General features: G+C 39.0%; 1 protein-coding gene across 1 annotated transcript in view; it reads right to left on the bottom strand.

Moving 5' to 3' along the window:
- The window catches only part of EXOC4 (exocyst complex component 4), a 740,211-nt gene that overhangs the window by 67,075 nt on the left and 648,315 nt on the right, over nt 1-24,821 (bottom strand). The window lies entirely within an intron of this gene.

The raw sequence follows: 24,821 nt of genomic DNA, 5'->3' as shown, positions 1-24,821 counted from the left end.
ATCATTAACTTCTAATCATTGGCCCTGATTCTACCAACTATGTGATCATTCTCACATGTGTCAGTACCTCAAGTACTGAAGACATCTCCTTTGGCTTCCTTGAAGTCTTCTCTTTTCCAGGCTAAATGCCCCCAGTTTTTCAACTATTCTATCCGATTATTCAAATAATCGGATTGAGTCATTTTACAATTCTCATAATTAACCAACAAAAACATTCCAATTGTTCTATATCTCCCTTGAAATGTGGGACTCAGGACCAAACATAATAAATATTACAGAGTGGTCTTACCTGTCTAGAAAGAATTATTAACTCCCTTGTTCTAGATGCCATGCTGCTTGCATGTAAGCCTAAAATCTTCTGAGTTGTTGGGGGGAGTGTAGTGTGTTGTATTCTACTTTAACTCATATAGAGCCTTACAGTCAGCTAAAAGCCCTAAGAAGGTCTTTTTGGAAAATTTTATAAAGCTACTTTCTATATCTCTCTCAAGTAATTGGTAAAATATTTAATAGCACTTTGACATTTTCTTCAGGAAAATACCAAACAGTAAAAATGTGAACTACATTTTTTTATGTCTGGATTTCTGTTGTATATCCAGTTCCCCACAGTTTCTCAAAGATCTCCAACAGTAGTTTGGCAATTTCATTCAAAAGCTCTTTTAGTTCTCTAGAGCCTCAAAGACTGGCCTTGAGGCCTGTCTCCACTACTTACTTATTATGTGACCAAGAGCTAATTACTTCACTTCTGCCTGCCTCAGTCTCTTCTTCTGTAAAATGGAGATAATAGTACCTACAGCATGGGGTTGTTGGGAACACTGAATGGGCTAATGTAGATAAAATACTTAGAACAACAGCCTATAAAACTCACTCAATATTAATATATATACTACACACAAATAATAATTATTCTTTAGTTGTGATTTGTCTAGGTTAAGAGACTTAAGATTAATTACAGCAAAAAAGTACTTAAAAGATAATTCTATCCATCTTGAAGTTCATCTTCCATATCTCAGTATTTTTTGCTATTCTACCTGAAAATTCTTTTCCCTATCAGAGGATAGATACAGTGTCCTTTGGAAGAGGGCTCCCTGGACCTAGAGCACATGGGATTTGGTGAGGTACTTCTGACTAACTCAGGATGTGTTCACCTTACAGAGCAGGGAGTCAACATCTGGCTGCAGCAGTATCTACAGTTATGGGCTTTCAGGGCTGCCTCTATTCCTAGACTCTGCCAAGCCCAGAGAAGGGCCCAGAGAGACAGTCAAGACTTATAAGGCTAAGTTCTCCTCTGTGGAACCAGACTTTAATAAATTAAAATACCACGCAAACATAAAAAAATGAATTTTGTTCAAGGGAACTGACGTGTAAGGAAGAAGGGAATGTAGCGATGTAGATTTAAAATTTTACCAGCCTTAATCCAAGATCTTCACTAATGCGATCTGCAGGACTGGATGTGTGACACTGCACGCCCCCTCTAATTTAACATTATTCATGTTGTTTGATCGCAAGGCGAGATCACTGCCTTCATGATGTTTCCATTTGGCAGGATGGATGAAAACAACTATAAGTTAACACTGTTCTAATATTTCAAAGCATTTTAGGGCTTTTGAGCCCCTGGATTCCTCTGTTGTGTGACACTAACTGTGGCATGGTGAGCTCTCTATGTACCAATGAAAAGAGGAAGAAATCAGACTCTGAAGAAATTGGACTCATGGTCTGAGGTCCAAAGCTATACTAATCTCCCAAACCTTATCAAAGGCATCTGGAAGAATTCCACCAAGAAAGTCAAAAAAACTCCCTTTCTTATTATAGAAATACATAATCTCATCATGTGTAGCCAATGACCACTGCCAATGACCACTGTGCAAACTATTAAAAAAAAATCCAAGTAGAGGAAGTTAACGGCAAGATAAGCAGCCAAGATAAAACCTGCAAAGACTGAGGTAAAAGTAGTTTAGAATAGCAGCACACTGTACATTTTGCTCAACTGTAATTTATAGCAAAAACATAACATTTTAGTAAAGCAACATGAAAAATGATGCCCAGAGCTCTATTGAAAAGCTGGCTTCTGAATTCCTGAGGGCTCACTCAAATATACGAAGTTTTCTTAACAAGAAGGAATATGCTGAACACAGAAATGCTGAGCATGGCAAAGACAATGCCAATTAACTAGCTCTTAACTGTCAAACGGAAATCTTCAAAAAAAGCAATGCTGACAGAATCTGCTTGGGAGATTATAGTCAAGATAAGAGGTTACTGGACACACACACACACACACACAGACACATTTGCACATACTCTTTAAGAGGCTATGTGGTTGTATATTTATCTCAGGGACTGCTTTTCACATTGGCAGAGCCCACACATACTGAGTTTTAAAAATATTAGTACTTGATCATTTTATTAAGATATGCACTTTGAGCTGTTTTTCTAACGCTGGGGATGGGTCATATCAGCTCATTCATAATATCCTTGTTCCTCTTATAACCATTAAATAAAAGTACACATCTTTAAGACTCCTAGCTACACTTGTGGCAATGTAACTACGACTTCCTGTACTAAATTGATTGGTCTATAGGAGGAAGCTGAAACTTGGACTCTGGAGCAGACACTGCCTGTTTGGTGAACCAACTGGTATTTCCAATTCTCCTTCACTCACTCCACTATAGACTCTGGAAAGCTAAATGTTTGCATTCTCAGCCTTGCTTGTAGCTAGAGTTGGCCATGTGTCACCGTCTGGCCAATGACCTGCTAAGTAGATTCTTCTGTGGCAACTTGATCTAACCCTAGGCTAATTCTGCAACTCATCTTTCGACAGGGAAAAAAAGAAAAGTACGGATTGTTGCCACTAAAATTTTCTGTATTTTAATTTCAAAAGAGTCTTCAATACCACTCGTCAATCCTTCACTAGTGCTCGACTAGCTCTTTTCTCTTTCTCAGCAACTTTCCCAAATTCATGCAGCTCTCCCCAGGCTCTTGCTCCTTCCTATTCTCTGCTACTCCTCTCTTGAGGACCTCAGATTCTTGTTAAGGCTTCAGAAAGAATTGTCAACACTTGCTTTCTCCGTAGTCTTGCCTTCTATTAACTCTTCCGTGTGCCATAATATGATTTCTGCCTTCAACTCTTTATGAAATAATTATTTTGATAATCGTCACCAATGATATCGTAATTTCTAGATTCACAGGGCGATTTTCAGTCCTAATCTCAGAAAGGCTCTCTGCTACATTCAACATGACTGGCCATTTCCTTCTCGAAATTCTCTTTTCTTTGGGCTATATGGTACCATATTCCTCTGGGTGTCCTTTTATCTCTCTGACACTGCTTTCATAGTTTCCTCCACTGGATCCTCTTCCTTTAGCCCACCCATAAACGCTGGTGTTCCCAGGGATATTTTTCTCTGTTGGTCTCCCTTACTTGTCATTCTACACATTCTCTAAGAGTGAGCTCATCCATTTTCATGGTTTTCCCTATTATGTAGGAACTGATGACTCCTAAACTTCATTTGATCAACTGTTTGCGAGCTATCTTGACTTGTACAGCCATTACGCATCACAAACGCAATGTGTTCAAAACTAAACTCATTATCTATCTTTATCATCTGCTCTTTATCCTGAATTCCCTTTCTATCAGTTGTATATTAATCTAGGAATCTCAGCTGCAAACGTGAGAGTAATCTTTGAATCTCTTCTCTTCCTCACTCTCCTCAGCAAAGACTAATTTCTGCCAACTTTATTTCCAGAAGTTTTCTTAATATATTTTGCCTTTTCTATATCTACTGTCACTTTCTTGTTTAGCCCTCATCTCTTCCATGGACAACCGCAATGGTCTCCTGACTGATGTCTTTGCCTGATGCCCGGCCCCTACTTAATTTAATCCTCCATATTTAGCTAATGAAATATAAGTTAGATAAACAGAGTTATTTACCTCACACAAATTTGACTATGTTAATTTCTTGTAAAAATAACATCAATGTTTCCCACTGCTTATGTGATGAAGTCCAAGCTCCTTAGCAAGGCTGTCCATGATTTCTGGTTTCTGCCCAACATCTCAGTCTTTCTCCATCTTTCACCACTCTCTCTTTCCCCTTCAACTTATCCCCTCCCCACCTCTGGCCCATTGACCCACCACCCTTTTGAAGCAAATTCCCTAAACATACCATGCTGTCTCAGGATTCTATACCTTTAATGGCTCTTATTCCTCTTTCTAAACTATTCATGCTTTCTGGCTTAGAAAGTCTTTTCTGATTCTTCAGGCAGGGTCATTGGCTCTTCTGGGTACCCCCCCCCCCAATTCTATTATGGTAGTTATCATATTCCATTGACATTATCTGTTTATTAGTATGTCTCCCTACCAGATCATTAACTCCTTCTCCTTAGTTTCTTGAGCATATTCTAGAGAGAGAGCGTGGATAAGGAAGTAGTTCATTATAGCTGGTTTCCTGAGCTATCCAGGAACCTTGCAGAAGTACAGTTTAAAGCAATTCTGGCCAATCCCTACAACCCAAGCACTTTCCCTGTAAATTGTGTTGCCTTTAGAAGTCACTTTAATTTCATGAGTCCACCTTGCTGCAGCTGAGATCTGGGATCTCTCTTTTCTACTGACATAAAATCCCTGGCATATCAAATACTCAGCATCTCTCAAGGAAAGCCAACATACTAACTGTCATGGAGAAGCAATCAGCCTAGGACATGAGGATGCCTCAAGTGGTTCCACATCCTAATATTAACCAGACTGAAATCTGTTTAGGTCTTAAAATTAGTCAAAATTGGACTCATTCAGACCCAGAAGAGCATCTGTTTCCAAGGATGCAGCTGCTACAGTTTCAATGGCAACTTACTGTGACTTCTTTAATTGATTCATATGAGGATGTCCTTGTGCATCTGCAATATTACCTAAAATTGTTACAATATTAGCTTAGACTGGTATCAGCTGTCATGAAAGTGATAAATTGAAAAGGGAAAGATGGTTATCACGGCAGTAAAGAAAGGTTAATGCTGTGAATTCAAACTTTTTAGAAGATGGAAAAAGACAATAAAGAATGACCCCATGAGATTTTCTCACTGGAAAACATTTTAGAAGATGAAATTTTGGTACAATCATTATTTTGGACTTCTCTTCCTATTTGTACAGAGAAATGACACCACATAATCTCTGCTTGAACCTGGGATAAAATTATTTAATTTCCAATCTTCAGTTTTCCTATTTAGAAAATTGTGGCAATAGCACCTTTCTAACTCCTAGAGCAATGTGCTATTAGCTTTCATAAATAATTGTGAAATCCTTTGATATTGTTACCTGGCTGACATTTTTTAAAATAAAAATAGGAATACTGATTAGGTCTGTGACAATAAGAACTCATGGGGCTTAGAGAGTCAATGAGGGCTGTGACAGCAGACCCTCCATCTAACCTGTCGGTTCTCCTTAAATGCCTCTGGGATATGCTACTTATCAAGTCTAACACTGGGGTAGGATTTAAAAATGTCATACACTATAATACCACAGTTCCAAGTTGGAACTTGAACGCCAGCTAATTCTATCCTCAGCCTTCTTAATTTCTCTGTACCACTCTCATTACTTTTTATTCATTCCCCTGAACTATTTGCAAACCTATACAAGCTAACCGTCCCCCACCCCAGTGCTTTGTATACAGTAGGCACTTTATGAGTGTTTGTTAAATAAATTATTTATCTATTTATGAATGGAATGGATAGATGATCTTCCCATGCTAAAGTATCTACTGTCTTATTAAGCATCTAACTTGAATTTTCTTAAGATAGAGATGTCCTTTCCTCCTTATCTAAGTTAATTACTACAAACTAAAATTTCACGCTGACTCTTTTTTGATCACTCTTTTTCCTGAGATAGATTTTTAACACCTAGCTATTCTTTGCCAACAATTCTAGCTTCAGCCACTATTATCAAGCCAGTTATTTAGTCACTCTTTCCCACCCTCCAAACAATCTATACCTAGTTTTAAGCTCTTTTTCTGGGTTTCTACATAGGATGGGCCTTATCTAAGAAACATGTTTGGTAGGTTCTCTTCATTTTGCTTCCTATTGCAGCCGCAGTAATTCTTCTGTCCCCAAATAATAACTATTTCTTTTCAGTCCAGATTTCCCTAGAAATTTTGGGTTTGAACTAGCAAAGTCAATTGATTTTGAAACCCAAAATGCTGACTCAGATTGTTCCTTGACCTATACAGTTACGATTGCAAAGGATGGGGACGTATTGCACATTATTCACATTAGACCCTGTACATGCATACACACATGCATAATCAGCTCTGGAAATATAGACTATTCTCTATGTGACATAACATCCAACCAATGAATCCTTTTATATCTAATAGCTATGTAGCAAGAATGTGAGCCTTTTCACTACTGCCTCTGTAAGGAAGCTCTCTTTTGTCCATTCTTACAGGGGAAGGAGGGCAAATGGAAGGGACTTTTAAAAAATCAGGGTGTGGAAAAGTGGAAAAATTTATTACCAGGAAGAAAAAGAAAGATAAAGATGGGGGAACTAGAGGATGAGGTGAAGGTGTCTTATTTATATTTACTTTTCTAGGGTCTATTCGCCTAATTGATACCATATTTATTGCTGGGGAAAAAAAATGCTTCCAGTGGGTATAGGAGGCAAACACCTATTTTCTTTTCTGTGGGACTGCTATTTAAATGATCATGTGTTACATCTTTTCCCCCTATTAATCATAAGACTATGGGCATTATAAGTTCTTAGCGTTGTTTGGGACATCTCCCTCTTACTCCTCTCTCTCTTTCCTCCAAAATGTCTTATATTACCCTAACTATAGATAGTAACTCTTTGGGGAAGAAAAGATATGCTTTTCCCACTCACTGCCCAGTATAATGATTCAGATGTTCAATAATATTTGTTTGAAAATGTGTTATTATGAGCACCCCCCTGCACCGCCAAAAGACCAAAGATCAAACTTTTATAAAGAACTTAATTTTAAGGATGCTACTTAAGAGTAATTTTCATCTCTATGAAACCACTTTTTCCTGCTGCTTCCCAGAGGAATATAGTTTGTTCTTTTACTTTTTATTACCTCTAGAACATATTTCTTAACAACTCTAAGCCTCATTTTCCTCATCTATAAAACTCAGAGAGCTGCTGTGAAGACCAAACAGGGAATGTGGCCCATAACACGGTGTCTGCCACAAAGCTAGGGACCATCCTTTGAACTCTAGTAACACTCTGCCTCCCTCTTATGGCCCTAGCACAATTCATCTTGCACTGTATTTGCCCAGGGCATCCCTGGTAGACTGTGAGATCCATGAGAACAAAAGCAATAAGGTATTCTTCCTGGTATCTCTCATACCCTATAGTCTTCCTTACACTCAGAAATAACGCCTGTTGAATATAATCTTTAAGTCAAGGACAAATCAAATAATTTTATATCCTTTTTTTCCCATTATATCTTCACAATGCCTTTAACTTAATGTCTTCTAAATAGTTCATTAGCCTGGAACATTATTGTATTTCAGAGTAAGAAATTGAAGCTCCAAAAAGGCTATGAATGTTTGAAACTGAAGAATTATTCCAAATATTGATCTACATAGGAAAACAAAGGAGATTTGTGTAAGGCCCACTGTGAAGAGCAAAACAAAAATAAGAAACAAGGTAAAAAAGGACGGCTGTTCCCTTAGGCTACCACTCTGAGCCAACAGTGTACACTCACACTGCACAGGCCCATAGAAGGAAAATCACACCCAGGTATGAAACGGCGCTTGACGGTAACAAGCCTGAGCAATCCCCAGGTCCTCCAGGACATTCAGCTTTAGGCTCCTATCTCCACACAGTGCAAACCAGCACAGACACGTGGTTTTTACACCTCATAAGTGATAGTACAGACCTCAGTCTCTTTCAGTCCTGGGGGGAAAACATTAAGATTGATTTTTCTTTTATTCCAAATAATCCACCCTGAGGCCTGGTAAAAACCTCATCATCTACTAAAAAGGCGTGTGGTGTGGCCAATTCAGCTCCTGCCAGATATGAAAGAGAAATGGAGGGAAAAAGCTAATGAACAGCTCCTGTCCTTCTGTTGAAAGGCACTATTGTGGAGCTATATTAGATTTCCATGGACTTTGTAAGCCTTTTGTATTTCTGTAAAATCCCACATCAAAGAGCATCTTAAAGTGTTAACAAATACTTAACCAGATATTTTAGGTGAATAAGCAACACAGATTTAAGTTTTAACAGAATTTTAGAGGCAAAAATATTATATGGCAAAGAGATAACATTTATCCCTGTGTTCAAACAGGATCCTTCCAGCTTTAGCATTTGTAAATCTTCCAAAGAGCCTTAGGGGATGGCTTATTCACTGGGCAAGTTAGAAATATTAGGGCCATTTACAAATGGTGAAACTGAACCAAACAGAAATAAAGCACGTTTCCCAATATGACACAGCAGACAAGTGCCACAAACAAAGACAGAACTAAAGAAGTTAAATTGAAAGTCCTATACGGGGTCTCTATCTTCAATTTAACTTTTTCCAGTTGCCTTTTTTCATGAGTTTCCTGTTCAGGCAGCTGCATCATTCATAAATTTGGGCCCAAGTTGAGAAATCAACTTCTTGACTGAGAGCAGGTACAAGCTCACAGTTATCTTTGCATCTATAGTCTATAATGCCGTTTCTGGAACCAGCAGGTAAGTATCAAGGACAGCAAACAAGAAGGCACCCTTTGGAGACAGACAGACCTGGGTTCAAATTCTGACCTTCTCATATTCCACTTGAGTGAACTTCTCTAAAACAGATTCCCCACCTGTAAAAGGAAGATCATCATATCTACCTCACAGGAGTTTGAAGATTAAATGAGAAAATATATAAACGCCTAGAATAGCGTTTGAAACACAAGTGCTTAATATATGGTGATTACTATTACTACTCCTACTATTATTCATTCAACAAAGCTGTGTTGAATGGTTAAATAACAAAAACCCAGTTTTCTTCTCCTCTATCTATAGCTTTAAATAGCCTTTGGAACAATAAGACTATCTTTATCCATTTAATGGCAAAACCTGATAAGCTACTATGACTGCAGAGCAAAATAGTGAGACTCCTAGAAGCACTGGTCTCTCTGATCCTATCACTGTGTGGACAACACACAGACAACTGACTTATCTGGAAGACACAGTTGACCCTGCCACCAAGCACGTAGACAATCACCAAGACTAGCTGTGCACTGGTGTCAGCTCCCTTTGAAGCATGTTGGAAGTTAAGAAATATGGAGAGAATTAACTTGCTAACACACGGTGCAGGATTTGCAGGTGTAAATCTTGCTCAGAGAATTTCTAGTCATTGAGGACACGTGTGGCCACTTCTCCAGTATATGGTAAAGATAACAGTTAAGTACCTCCCCTGTAATTTCTCTTGTGTCAGATATACCCTGTGAGGGCTAAATTGATGAATTGGTGCCATACACATATTGACTAATGCCTTGTGAAGGTTAATAATATACAGCCATATTTCTGTCTTTACACATTAGTAACACATGAATACTGTTCACACATTCATTCTAGTCTTGTCATATAATCCCTAGAATAATTAACAGTTTATATAGATGATCCAGAATCAACTTTCCTAAAAACCAAAAGATTAATAATGTTTTTATGCCAGTTAAGGGTAAGCTACACAGGGAAGCAATCATTTATCTATCAGGTGATTATATAATTTCAGGATATTGCCTCAAAATCTAAATAATTTTCTTTTCCTAGGTAAAAGAATACATATTCTCATGTTAATTATGGACTTGACTTTTCCACCTACAATGTTTCTTTTGGATTGACTACCTATGTTTAGGCTCAGAAAATAGTGGTTCAATTCTGAGTCAACCACTTACTAACTGAATAACCTTGGGTAAATTGTGAAAACTTTGAATTGAAGCAGTGACAGTCTCAGCCTCAGAGGGTCATCATAAGGATTCAATGATTTAAAACACACAGAGCATTTAGAACAATGTTCAGCACACAGTAAGCAAAGCACTCAATAATCTAAGCTATCATTGTTAGACCTCCTAGTGGGAAGCCTGGAAGAGTGAAACTCTTAAACTCATCTCCTTACTCATCAAAACACCCTGCAGAAAACTGGAGATCTGTGGGCTTAGTTGTTCACGTGGCTGATGGACAGAAAGGATATGACATATTGATATATTAAGACATTTACATTGTGTAAACTCATGACATTTTGACCTTAAAATAAGGCATCACAAAAGTATGAGATCACTACAGAATTCTGGCAATGCTCAAATCAGGGGAGACATCTAAAAGAAAAAAGGGATTAAGCATGGCAGGTTTAAATTTTATCTTTTCATCCACAAAAGGAGGAGAATGACTTTCTTCAGAGTTGCCAATTAAATAAAAGAGGTGGCATTTCAGGCAGGCATGAGGAAGTGGTAGTTGGTGGGAAAGCAAGGGATGGCACTAAGACACAGTTTGGGAGGAGATAAAGTAGTGTTTCTGACATTATTTTGAGGGAGGAATGACAGCGATCTCTCTTTTCAAGGAAAGGATGTCTGCAGAGCATGGTTCTTTAGCCAAATGAACTTAGTCATTATCTTAGGAATTAAAAAGGATATTCAACAAAGCTTTGAAATTGTTTATGTTTTTGAGAGATCAGGTCTGCCTTACTCACACAGGGCCTGAAAGGTTACATTTATATTTTGAATCAGCATTTATTTCATGGCCACAGTTTACTTCCCCCCTGCCAAAGGCACTATGTGGACAGAGGAGAAGAAATACACATGGGTGTGTGTCCATGTGGCATACGTTAGGGTTAGTAATTGTTATGGGGAGCAATGATTATGAATTTAATAGCCTATGAAATTTTGACCTGGGGTGGTAGAAATTGTTATTCTCACTTAAAGAGACAGAAATTGTGTTATAAATTATTTCAATATGCACACAAAGACACCAACAAATCAGGTCTTCCATTAATGCTAAAACAGCTGAATTGGGCTTATTTTGGAAAGCTGTTTTTTATATTTACTACCATAGGGTACTTGTTATTTTATTTGCTTTCTTGGGAATATGTTCCCCTTGATATTACCCTAGATTAAATTTACTGTAGAAAGTGAGACAGGAAAATACCCTGTGCCCTTGTCTACTGTCAACTCGGCATCAGCCCCAGCCCCTTTCCTGGAAGCACAGGAACTACACTTTCCAACTTCTTGCCAGCAGTGTTTTGAGTTTAGATTCTGCCAGTGAAAGGCACTCCCAAAAGATGTAGAAGGCAAAAAAAAAGGGAAGGCATTATTCTCTTGCAGTGGTAGAAAGATGCTCGGGCAGATGGCAAATAAGAGGCATGTGGCAGCTTCCACAAGAGCTCCTGCAACAGCTGCTTCCTCACTGCAGGTAGGGGAAACCACTGGCGTATTTCCTGTATTTTCCTGTTTCCTGAAAGCCAGCAGCTAGTTTCCTTGCTCTTTGCTTCTTTCCAACTGTTTTCTAAGACCTTTTAGCAACTTTTAAAACATCTAATTCCTTGTATTAAATTTCCTCTTGCTTGAAATACCTAAAATGGTTTCTCTTTTCCTGACTGAGCCTTGACGAATAAATATAACCTTCTACTCATGAGATATTTCTGAGCTATGGCCACTCAGATCTCAGAGAACATTTGGAGTAGGAAGGAGTGGGATGAAGGGTTACTAAGAATCCTGGGGTACCCTTCAAGGGAGTGTTGTTGTAATCCCTAAGGCAAGGGATTACAGAATGTACTCTGTAGAATTCTTAATCTCCCAACTCCATTCTCTCTGTTTTGCTCTCCTCCACCTTAACCAGAGAGGCTCCACTTTTGAAACTAAAAGAGCTGTTTACAAACCACTGCCCTTGAAAAGGAAGGATCTGGTCCCAAGCAAACAACTTCCCACTGCATTCCTATCTCCAGGTACCAGCCAAAGCAGGGATAAAAGTCAAACATTTAAATTATGGCACAACTCCTATAGAATGAGGATGAGTGGCAGGAAGATCTATATAAATAATACAAACAATATTTACTTGAAAATATGTGACTTGCTTTCTCTATTATTTTAGTTACGTGAACTCTAGTATCTTTTTTTTTTTGGATTTACTCAGTACTGAACAAATTATGAATTGCTCTCATTCTGAATAATACATGCCAAGATTCCATTGCAAAGTAGATTCAACCTTCCCTTTGGAAAATGTTTCACAGAACCATTTTGCTGTCAAATTTCTCAGAAAACTGTACCATGGGTTTTTCTACTATTTTCAAAAGAAATCCGATTAAAGTTGTAAACTTCAACAAAGCAGACTTATTAGCGAGGCCACTCAATTTGGAGCTGCTTTCAATGACTATATAAAAAGCTTCAGCTTAATATTGAATGTATCTTCCACAATACTCCATACTTGCGAGCACACTAAATATGTAATAACTTCTGGGCTCCATAGTTTGGATAATCAGCTCTTTGGCAACCAGGTAAAAGGCATGAACTTTAGAAGGAACCCACCTCTTGACCTACAAAAGCTTACGTCTCTTTGTTTTTAGGCTTATTCATCAAAACACTCACTTTTAAAAAGTGAATAATACTTTTAAATTTTTACATCTTCCTCTGCTGGATTGACTAAATAGAATTTTATTTTCAGAGAAACAATAAGCTGATATTGGTAAATCTTGGTTTGATAAGACATAAGAGCTAAGTTGAAAAACATATTTATATTACTTGGAAATTAAACATACACATTTGAGATTGTGGCAAGACCGGGATATGCATAGTGCTCCCTGCTCCCTCCACTATATATCCTGTTCTGTCTCTTTCGGTGGCCTTTGGGCAGCTATGATGCTTTTCTTTTCCTCCCGTGAATTGATGTTGGCTCCTGGCACTCATCACATTCTTTTCTAGGTGCTAATAATTATATCTGTTCTAGGAATCATTGTCAAACTTTAATCTATAGTTTCTAGAATTTCTTCAGATTTCACTGTTTTAAGAATAGGAATATCTGCTGTAATCTGGGGTCATCTTTTACATATTCCACATTTTCTTAAATTCAGCAAATTTCCTTAAATACCCCAAGATAATATATTGAACTCTACTGCAAAGAAGCCAGATGCCATCTGATGCTTTCCTCACAACTGTTTCTTACCACGACTTGTCCTATCCTTTCATTTGAAAGCATCATCCATAGCCTCCATCTCACTGAGTGGTCTGTAGTACACTTTTATAACAATATCGCTTGCTTCTTCCTTTTATGTTTGTGTGTGTGTGTGTGTGTGAGGAAGATCAGCCCTGAGCTAACATCTGCTAATCTTCCTCTTTTTTGCTGAGGAAGACTGGCCCTGGGCTAACATCCGTGCCCATCTTCCTCTACTTTATGTGGGATGCCGCCACAGCATGGCCTGCCAAGCGGAGCATCGGTGCAAGCCCGGGATCCGAACTGGTGAACCCCAGGTCGCCGCAGCAGAACGCGTGCACTTAACGGCTTGTGCCGCCGGGCCGGCCCCCTCCTCTTATGTTTATTTTAATCTTCATTTGAATGTTGTTTCCAATCTCTTCTCAGAAAGGTGAATTTCCATAGAATATTTCCCACATTTTACCCATTAGCAAGGATGGTTGCTAAACAGTTGTGCTTTCCTCCATATAAGATACAGAACTCAAAATAAACATACAGGAATTTCTACAGGGTTTTAATTTCCTTCGGTGCTACAAATGGTCCATTTTGTCCTTGCCATTACTTTAGGTAAAAGCACTGTGTATACAGCAAAGATGCTGATAAGTATTTCCAAAATGAGTAGTAGAGTCAATTCTCAATGAAACTTATGCTGGATCCCATATTTTAATTTTAGTTAGTAGCATCAATCTCTTCCTTCATTAAACCATTCACAAGAACTACTAACAAGTTGAGTTACTTTAGGGGCATTCAGAAGCTTATTGCTCAGTGTGAGAATTACCTCTGAACCCTTCTAGATTATTTATAATTATTATAACATGCTTATAATTCCACGTTAACCCATAAACAGAATTCCTGTTTCAGTCTATTTCCCAACATGGGACAAATACAGGGCATAAAAAAAATGACATTTGAATGAGCCCATTTTGCTACTTCTAGCAGGCCTGTTAGGAGAATAAAATACCTAAGATTAGTGTATTACAGATCAAATACTATTAATATAAATATCTCCAGAATGAAAGAAATTTCTATGAATCAGTCAATTGAGCATATATCCTAACGAGAATTTTATACAGTACTGTTCTAGTTGAACTAAATAATTTGGATAAGTTACCATTAGTTGCTTGTATTTAGAGTTATGCTGTTACTACATACCTGTAATGTGTAGGTAGTTTCATTTTAATAAGCATCATTTCAACAGATGGCTCTATTTGGCAGAGCTAATTCCATATCCTAACACAGTGCTTGGCACAGTCATAGTCCACCCAGTTGCACAGACAAGAAGCTTAGAAAGGTCTTTGATGCCTCTGTCTCCTGCACTTCCTGTACCTAATTAGCAATGAAGACTTGTTGATCATTCTTCCTTAATATCTCTGAATCCATCCCCACTGCCTCCACCTTGGTATTGTCCTTCACCATCCATCACCCATATTAATGTAGCAGGTTTCCAACTCATCTCGTTGCCTCAGGAATTATCCCTCTCCATTTTACTCTCCTATAGTCTTGCTGAAGAAATCACTCCAAAACCCCATCTGATCATGTCTTTCTTATTTCTAAACTCTCAATAGCTTGACGTTGTCTTCCAAATAAAATCTCCACTGGCCCTTGCCCATATCTCCAGTTTCATTGCTTGCTGCTCCCCTACACTGAACCTTATGTTCCAGCCCTACTGAAAAACGTGAATTACCCTGAACTCACCATATTTTCTTTCACTTCATAGCCTTCTCTCCTCACCTCCCTTTCCCTTCTTGGTTTCTCCTCTATAAAATGCCCTTATGTCCCCTCTTTGTCTGGCTAATTACTATTTATCCTTTAAGACCCAGGTCAGCTACCACTTTCTCCAGAAAGCCTTCTCTGATATTTATATCTGCCTTTAAAATGTATACTTCATCGGGGACCGGCCCAGTGGCATAGTGGTTAAGTTCTCGTGCTCCGCCTCCATGGCTCGGGGGTCGCAGGTTCAAATCTCAGGCATGCACCGATGTACCACTCATCAAGCCATGCTGTGGCAGTGTCCCACATATACAAAATGGAGGAAGATGGGCACAGGTGTTAGCTCAGGGCCAATCTTCCTCAGCAAAAAGAGGAGGATTGGCAACAGATATTAGCTCAGGGCCAGTCTTCCTCACACACACACACACAAAAATGTATACTTTCGTATATTCCCATAGCATGTTGTGCTTACCTCGTAATTGCCAAACTACAATTTAGTGTAATTACTTTCATGCCTGTCTTTTCCATGACTTATAAACCCCCTGCAGGCAGAGGTTGAGTCTTGTTTATTCGTATCCCTAGGGCCTAGCACATAGCTGGTACTGTGTTATTTGTTAAATTGAGTTGATCCACAAATATTTACTGAATGAATGACTATCTTCCCTGACAGCCCCAAAAGATAGTGCTTCACTGATCTGGTTTTAATTTCTATTGGATAAATTCAATAGAACACATGATTTATGAAGCCCTGTCTATGCCTGTAACCATTGTGACTCTCCAGCTGACTGACCCTGTGTCTCTGTCTCCTCAGTAGCGGATGCCTGCTGGAGAAGATGGATGGAGAGTGAGGCAGCTGGCAAAGCCGAGGAACACAACAGGCCAACTCAGAGGTCAAAGGCAAAAACAGAAGAAAATCAAATTTACTTCTGTAAATCATACCACTTACAGCACTTCCTCATTCTCTGCAACTCAAACAACCCATAACACACAAAATTACAAAAAGTCTCCTAATTTAGAGAGTGAAAATTGGATTTGCAATGTTCATCTGAGGTGCTTTATGTAAACACAGAGACATGTAAATAATGCTCCCTACAATAGGATGCTTTCAAACAAGCTTTAAACTTAATGAAGCAATTCTGATATTTCAAGTTTGTGAAAATATCATTTTCACATTTCACATTTCACCTCTTCACATTTCACGTCTTTTTACTAGATAAGGAAGCAACTTAAATGATAAAGGAGAGAAGTGGAGGCCTTTCTAATCAAGAAAGTAGAAGGCACGTCCAAGAATCACCAAAACAGATTTTTAGAAGGAAATAAAGCTCTTCAGATGAACAATTGGTAAAATCTGTTATATGAGAAAGTGGAAATCATAGAGTGGACAGACTAATCGTCTACAATGAGGGGTGCTGAAAGAATGTGAAGTACAGGGCCGGCCCCGTGGCATAGCGGTTAAGAGCGTGCGCTCCGCTGCAGCAGCCCGGGGTTTGGAACCCGGGCGCGCACCGACGCACCGCTTGTCAAGCCATGCTGTGGCAGCCTCCCATACAAAGTGGAGGAAGATGGGCACGGATGTTAGCCCAGGGCCAGTTTTCCTCAGCAAAAAGAGGAGGATTGGCATGGATGTTAGCTCAGGGCTGATCTGAATAAATAAACCACTACAGAAAAAAAAAAGAATGTAAAGTACAGAATGTGAGAAAGAACAAGTTAGAGAAGCAGAGTAAAATTTCTTCTCAGTTTAATGAAAAGTAATGTGGCTCCAAGATGAACAGCCCAGCTCTGTCACTGTAGTTCATACATTTATGCTTCAGTTTTTCCATCTGCAAAATGGGAATAAAGATGCTGGCTTTCTCATTAGCTCAGAACGTGGCTGTGGGGATTAACCATGGATGACTATAGTGTAAGTTACAAATGTATAGTGCTAGAGAGTTTCTGCTGGGGACACAATAGGAAGTCAAAGGGAAGAAAATAAAAAATGGACAGAATAACTTTATAGCTTCTTTGGTACCCCCAGACTGCTCATTTCAATGAAGAGAGGTGGGATGCCCAACGAAGCTCAGAAAGTGATATAAACTCATTTGAGATGAGCTGTGACAAGCAGGCCCGGCCACGGTCCCCATCAGCTCAGCAAACACTAATGATGAAGACTGCAGACTGCCACTGGTGATAAAGAGCAAGCTAAACACTCGATTAGTTTTTCATTTTGTGAATTAATGTCCTTCATAGCGTGTGTACACTAACCAGTAATGAATTGTCTCCTTAGAACTGCCTGGGGTACTCCTCTCTGCCTCTGCAAGAGGCATAAATTTCACATGGAAATTAGCACTTTTAAGGAGGCAATCACTCCTTTAAAAGAAGTTTGTTTTCAATTAGTTTCTGCAAACATCCTATCTCAAGAAAATTTGCCCTTTCTTTCTACCTTATAAAAATTTTTTAAAAAGGGCAAAACAATCCTCCATAAGATTTTATAGATAAATAGATATATCTGATTTATATAAGAGCCCAGATGTGAGCTGGGAATATTTTTAAAAAACCAACAACTTTGAAGCCCGATTAGTCTTCTATAACAATAAAGAGAAATCAATCCTTACTGGTCAAGTCTTGCACATTAACCCTGATGATTAGGTTTTCTCCATTTGCCAAGGTCCTCTAAACCTCATCTCCCTCTGCAGAATTAGAAAGTCAGGCCTGGGCCTCTGAGGCACACAAGTGTATTTCATCTCTCTGGGGTTTATAACCGCGATAGCTCACAAAGGACTGTACAGATAGGGCCGAGCTTCTCTTTTCAGCCTTTAACCAGCCTCTCTGTGGGTTCTTCATCTAGAAGACATTTCTTAAGGAAGATGGGTCTGGGGAAGGCTGTTTGGAAACTGGAGTCTTCTGGTGGTGCTTGTTCGCTTTGTGGTCGAAAATTCTGAACCAGTGAGGCATATACTGATAAAACTAAGTTTAAAAGCCTGAGACAAAAATATGGTTGTTTCTTCAACTTAGCTGGCTTTCTTTTTTAATATAAAAAGTTAATATCTGAGAGATTGTATTGTATTCTGACAAACAACTAGATGAGGAGCCAGGAGGTATGAGTTCTATGACTGGTTCTTTTGCTGATTTTTCGAAGAGAGTTTTGGATTTAGTTTCTTCCCCAAAGATTTATCTACTGCTTATTTTCCTAAGAACTTGAAGTTCTTTCTCATATATTACCTTATATTAGCCTTGCAGATTTTAATTAAAAAGATTTCTCAGGGGCATACATACATAATAAGAACAATCTCATAAAATATATAAGATAAGTCACTATTTCTTAACATTCATCTCTTCAAGTCGAGCTACCCCTTTCTTCTTTTCCCTATAATCTTCAATATTTTAACTGTGTTAAAAATAAAACTAAAACCTCTGCATTAATTTAACCATGTATCTGCATTTGTGTCTTATGTAGATAATGGCCCCATGAAGCTATAAGGCTCCATATGGCCTGGAACACGTATCTTTTGCTCACCATTGAATCCCCAGGCCTAACCCTGTCCTGGGCACCGAGCAGTCTGAATGACTGAAGTCACAGAATGAATGAAGGGACGATGTCCTTTCTCGCTCAGTGCCAATTTCACCCTCTTTTCTCTTCATGGAAGTTCTCATCTCTTTTTTTGATACTTTAATACCTCATGGATTCCTCTCTAATAATTTAAGTCTAAAATCAGTCTTTTCCCCAAGTCCTTGACACTGCAGTTATCCCACGGTTGGTGCCCACAACATCTATTATTTGTCACTTTCCTTTCACTCCTTACCTTACTTGTCAGAGACACTCCTGAGCGCCTGCATTTCTTCTGCCCCAGTCTGTCTCTAATCTAAAGAGAAGTTCCTAAGAGTTCAAAATTCCTGCGTTCCACTGTGGAATATATCTTGTAGTTTATTATGTCACAATAGTACTTAAATGAGTTCGTTGGTTTTCTCGTGGGTCAACTAGAATTTATTAAACACTTAGAATATACGCTAAAATGTTCTCTAAAACTAAAAGAAATTCACAGAGATTTTGTTTCTTTGTTTGAATATCTGAGCCTTTCAAAGTTCTGAGCCCTTAAACTGGGGGTGGCCCTCCCCTCCCCTCACCAACAAAATGGGAGTCCCATGACAAGCTCTCTGTGATATGTGACAGAGAGGAGTAAGATGAGGCACGAGTGCAAGCAGTGATTAGCCGGGGACCACCTGGTGAAGTGGAGGAACCCGGGGAAGTAGCCACAGGCTGCTGTGCTTCCTCCCATGAGAATCATCGTGTTTTCAAAATTCCTGCCACCCTAGTATCTCAAAGACATCCCTACAGGTACAGCATGCAAAAACATTGAAATTCTCTTTGGATGACAATACATCTGTTCTAAGAGGCTGAATGAGAGATGCCAGGGGAACATTAACTCAGAATTTCCTAACTCGAGTGCAATTAAAATCTCAGCCACAGTGTGAAATTAATGTAGCCCTTTGCATTTTAAATACATATTTTAATTAAATGACACCCATCTGTAGAATATGAGACTGCATTTTTTTTTTTTAAAGATTTTTTTTTTTTTTAAAGATTTTATTTATTTATTTTTCCCCAAAGCCCCAGTAGATAGTTGTGTGTCACGGCTGCACATCCTTCTAGCTGCTGTATGTGGGACGCGGCCTCAGCATGGCCGGAGAAGCAGCGCGTCGGTGTGAGCCCGGGATCCGAACCCGGGTCGCCAGCAGTGGAGCGCGCTCACTCAACCACCAAGCCACGGGGCCGGCCTGAGACTGCATTTTTATCGAGGATTTCAAATGATATAATCTGTTCCTATGAAGCGTAAATGGCTTGGTTCATGTTTCCAGAAACCTCAAAAGAATTATATAGATCTGGCATAAGCACATGTGGTGACACTCAATTTTGCTTAAATTTAAATCTGTTTAACTCGCATGATAATTGTTGTTTGTGTGATAAGATTTCGCTTGTGTATAAAAGTGACAGAAAATAAGAGTGCAACCCTTTACAGGTCTTGGATCATGTCTCCAGAAAGTCTGTCTGAGGGAACAACAGGGTCAAGGGAGGTGCATCTCTGCCCCACTATAGCTACGGAGTCACAGGGATAATCTTTCAACTCATTTAACCTAATGAGAAGGGTCATCTAAGGTAAGAGATATGTTAATGAGCTTAATTACTAAAATACAGACAGGACAGCTACCTGGGAGCTGCATAACTAGTTCTGACAGAAATGATTTGGGGTAGGTGTAAAATTTCTCAGGAAACTGAACTACACTTACAAGAAGTAGAGAGTAAACGCATGCTTCTCTCTTTAGAGCCTTTATTGAGTTATCTTTGCTCCACGTGTTTTTTTTCAACTGGATTTTCACATTAAGAATGTTCTTCAAGAAGATAAAGCCCTACAGGACGCAGGAGATGACCCACGTTCTAGACCTGGTTGTGGCACCATGTTGATGTGTGACCTCGGGACGGTCAGACACTTGGCTTTCAGTTTTCTCGTCCGTAAATTGAGAGAAGATAGCAAAGTAGTGTTGAGATTAAGAGTGTGGGCACTCAAGTCTGGCTGCACAGATTTAAATCCTGCCTCCACCATGCTCTTTAACCTCTCTCAGCCTCAACTTCCTCCTCTAAGAAATGAGGATAACCCCCACCTGCCTCATAGGTTGCTGTAAGACCAGACAAGACAACACAGCAGAGATCTCAGACTGAGGCCTGCCTCATACCTGGTAGGTAGTCAATAAATGCTAGCTGTTGTTGCAGTAGAAAGAGTCAGGTCTGGGAGTCACACTGTCCTACATTCCAGTCTTGGCTTTGCCACTTACTACCTGCATTATTTTAGAGAAGTGACTCAATTTTTTGAAGCCTATTTTTGTTATCTGAAAAATAGAGACAATAATGCTTACTGTACTAGTTTCCTCTTTCTTCTGTAACAAATTACTACAATATGTAGTAGTTGAAAACAACACAAGTCTACTGTCTTACAGTTCTGGAGATTAGAAATCTGACATGGGTCTCATCGAGCTAAAATTGAGGTGTCAGAGGGTCTAGGGGTAAATCCATTTTCTTGCCTTTGCTAGCTTCTAGAGGCTGCCCACATTCCTTGGCTTGTGGCCCCTTCCTCCGTCTTTAAAGCCAGCAATGAGGGTTGAGTCTTTCTCACACTGCATCACTCTGACCTATTCCTCTATCTCCCTCTGCCACTTGTAAGGACCCTTGTAATTATATTGCACCCACCTGGATCATCCAGGATAATTTCTCTACACTAAGGTGAGCTGATTAGTGACATTAATTCCATCTGCAACCTTAATTCCCCCTTGTTGAACATATTCACAGGTTCTGGGAAATAAGACATCGATACCTTTAGGGGGTTATATTCTGCCTACCACACGTACCGCATTATGAAAATGAGAAATACTATTCTAAAACTCCCAGTATAGTGTCTTGTGCATAATAAAATCTCAATAAATGGCAGTGTTCTTTGTTGAAGCTCACTAGTGACCAAAGTCCTGTAAATCTTGGAACTCGTGTGATCTTAGCTAAATGTTTTGCTACTAGTTTTATGTTTTGATCATAAACAAGTAGGTTCCAAGTTCTGATCATATATCGATAAACATTTGTCTGTTAACAGCCAGAATATTATAATAGCATAATATCTGGTTCTCTGGTTAATCTGCTGGTAGCAATTTGAGGCAAGTTAAATCTTCTAGCATGATTATCACACTCCTAGGGGGATTTGCCTGGAAAACTCTGTCAAACACCTTGTGGAAATATCTTAACAATAGTGAATTGTTCACAATATTACTTATGAAGGTATAATGTTATATCTCCAAATATTAAACATACTTGCATTATTTTGCCAATTTTTCTCATGTGTATTTATTTATGCATGAATGCACACACAATGTGTAAGGGCTTAAAAGTTTCATTATACCTAAAAAAAAAAAACAAAAAACTAAGTCAAATTATCAGGGTTCTACGGTTTCTCATGTAAGTATTGCTGATAAACAGAATCCAGTTCCACCCCATATAGATGCCTAATGATACTCTGTTAGGCATCCACCTATGAGAAGACATACCCTATTGGTTTTATCTAATAGTCTTTATGAAACCAGAAAACATCTTGGTCAAGACAGTGTGTCCACGAGCAAGGCAGAAGGTAGAAGAAACCACCTGGGATCTTATTAAATTCTGGATAGAGAGCTTTTATTATCTCACCCAAATCCAAGCAAATAAATTACTCTGGTAAGATTTGGGTTTAGTGGTCAGCACTAGGAATGAGGTCAGATTATATAATTACTCTTGTCATCAGTTTCACAGGAGAAATTGTGAAAGCTGGGATTCCAACTCGCATTTGGAAGGTCCATTCTCCTCTAGTTTGTGGATCTCAGGAGGACTGACTGGAACTTTGTGGACAATGGGCTCTTCCTTGATTCAGTCTACCTAACGTGTTTTCGCATAGTCATGTAAATTATTCAGTAGAATTGATTGAAAACTTAAAAGTGAGCACCCAGTGAGGACTTTTGCTACTGTAATCACATCTTAGTTCATTCTTTATTTTTATTTATTTATTTTTTTGTGAGGAAGATCAGCCCTGAGCTAACATCCATGCCAATCCTCCTCTTTTTGCTGAGGAAGACCGGCCCTGAGCTAACATCTATTGCCAATCCTCCTCCTTTTTTTCCCCAAAGCCCCAGTAGATAGTTGTATGTCATAGTTGCACATCCCTCTAGTTGCTGTATGTGGGACGCAGCCTCAGCATGGCCGGAGAAGCAGTGCGTCAGCAAGGCCAGAGAAGCAGTGCCTCAGGGCACACCCGGGATCCAAACCTGGGCAGCCAGTAGCAGAGCATGCGCATCTAACCGCTAAGCCCCAAGGCCCGCTAAGCCCCAAGGCCCGCTAAGCCCCGAGGCCGAGACCGGCCCCATCACTCTTTACTTTAATCAAAGCTAGTTATGCACATAGATTAAGGAGTCAAGTAGTTTTTACAAGCTTTTTCACTAGGCCACTTTCAACTCTTTTTAGCTAATTTCTTTGGTTCTTCTCCCTGTATAGTTAAAGAACTTGCCTACTTTGCTACTTCTTGATTTTTCAGTTTTAGGTGTCTATTTGTTGCCCTCCCACTATAAAAGATGAGGATTTAACTCCGTTCCGCATACGCACACTCTTCCCACTACTCTCTCACTGCAGTTGTCTCATAACTTTGGTTAGATCGATATTTTGTGTTTACGATATTATGACTAGATACATGCTACTGACATCTAAGGCCATGTAGTAGTCCATATTTTTCCTCCTGCACAACAGGTTTGTTTTCTCTGGTGCTAATAACAGCCTTGTTATTTGTTTGCTTAGTTTTTTATGTACTTAGAGATCATTCAACCCCAAACACTTCCCTGACTGAATAATTCTCCTCTCAATAAATCCAAAGACACTGAATATTCTATCACCATCATCTTCCCGAACAAACCTCTCCTGAGACCTTCTGAACTGCTCCTCTCTGGGCTAGTTACTTCCCATGCCTGTTGCAGAGCTGCCGTCTTGGTATCTCCTGCCATTATCATTCTGGGGTTCTTTCTCTCTCTGAGTTAGAATCTCCATTTCTTGTATACCATGCCTTCCTACTTTTATGTAAACTCTTTCAGTTTGCTAGATTCTGAGGGTGACTGCATGGAAAGTAAGTTTTTAAAGACCTTATATATCAGAAAACATCTTGATTCTTTCCTCACACTGAATTGGTGGTATGGTTAGGTATGTAATTCTAGGAAAATAATTTTTCTTAGTAGAAAACACGTTTCTAAATGGTATTTTTCTATTGTCTTCTAGCTTCCATTGTTACTTTTGAGAAGTCATTGCTTTTCTGCTTCTTGGTTCTTTCTATAAAATCTTTCTTTTTTTTTTTCCTGGACAGTTGTAAGATTTTTTTTTTTATTCTGAGGGTTTTGCAATTTTCTGATGATGGCCTTAGTGGGAATCTAGGTCTATTTTCATCCACTATGCTGGGCACTCTGGGCCCTTTCAATTTGAAAATTCATGTTTTTCATTTTGGGAAGTTCTCTTAATTTTTCTTTGATGGCTCTCTCTCCTTTATTTCCCTCTTCTTTCTCTCTGTGGCCCTCTTATTCAGTTGTTGGACATACTGGACTACTCCATAGGGTCCTTCTTATTTTTATTTTTTTCCTATTTTCTATTTGTGTTTATGTTCTACTTTCTTAGATATTTCTTCAACTCTTCTAATCTTTCTTCTGAGATTTTTATTTTCACTTTCTTATTTTTTATTTCCAAGAGTTCTTTCTTATTCTCTGAATGTTCCTTTCATATAGTATACTATTCTTGTTTCATGGATGTAATATCTTCTCTTACTTCTAGAGACACTAAGTATAGTTTTATTTACTTATTTATTTATTTTGGTGAGGAAGATTGGCCCCGAGCTAACGTCTATTGCCAATCTTCCTCTTTTTTTGCTGAGGAAGATTGGCCCTGAGCTAACATCTGTGCCCATCCTCCTCTATTTTTGTATATGGGATGCTGCCACAGCATGGCTTGATGAGCAGTGCATAGATCCGCCCCCAGGATCCAAACCCATGAACTCTGGGCTGCCAAAGTAGAGCGCACGAACTTAACCACTATGCCACCGGGCCAGCCCCTAGTTTTTTTTTAAAGTGTTTTTTTCTTTCTGGAAAATCCTTGTTTTCTCTAGGTTACTTTTCCCGTTTATTTTGGTCTCTGTTTCATATTATATGGTCTCCTCAAATTTCTACTGTATTTGGCTGTCTGCTCATATTTAAGTGGGGCTGACTGTAGTTTTGTTTCTGTGGAGATGGAGCTTATGGACTGTGGTCATCATTGTTGGTGATCTAGTCTGTTTCACTGGGGAACCACTGATGTCAGTATCTTTTGTTTTTGTTAATTTTTTCACTTGGGCTGATCAGATTCCTCAGAGAAGACTTACTAGTCTCTTGTCTTAAAGTATATACCTGGCAGCCAGCTAATCAA

This window comes from Ceratotherium simum, chromosome 1 (genome assembly GCF_057802395.1).
Source record: "Ceratotherium simum simum isolate JZ-2026a chromosome 1, ASM5780239v1, whole genome shotgun sequence".
Classification (NCBI taxonomy): domain Eukaryota; kingdom Metazoa; phylum Chordata; class Mammalia; order Perissodactyla; family Rhinocerotidae; genus Ceratotherium; species Ceratotherium simum.
This window is presented reverse-complemented; position numbering and strand designations above follow the sequence as displayed.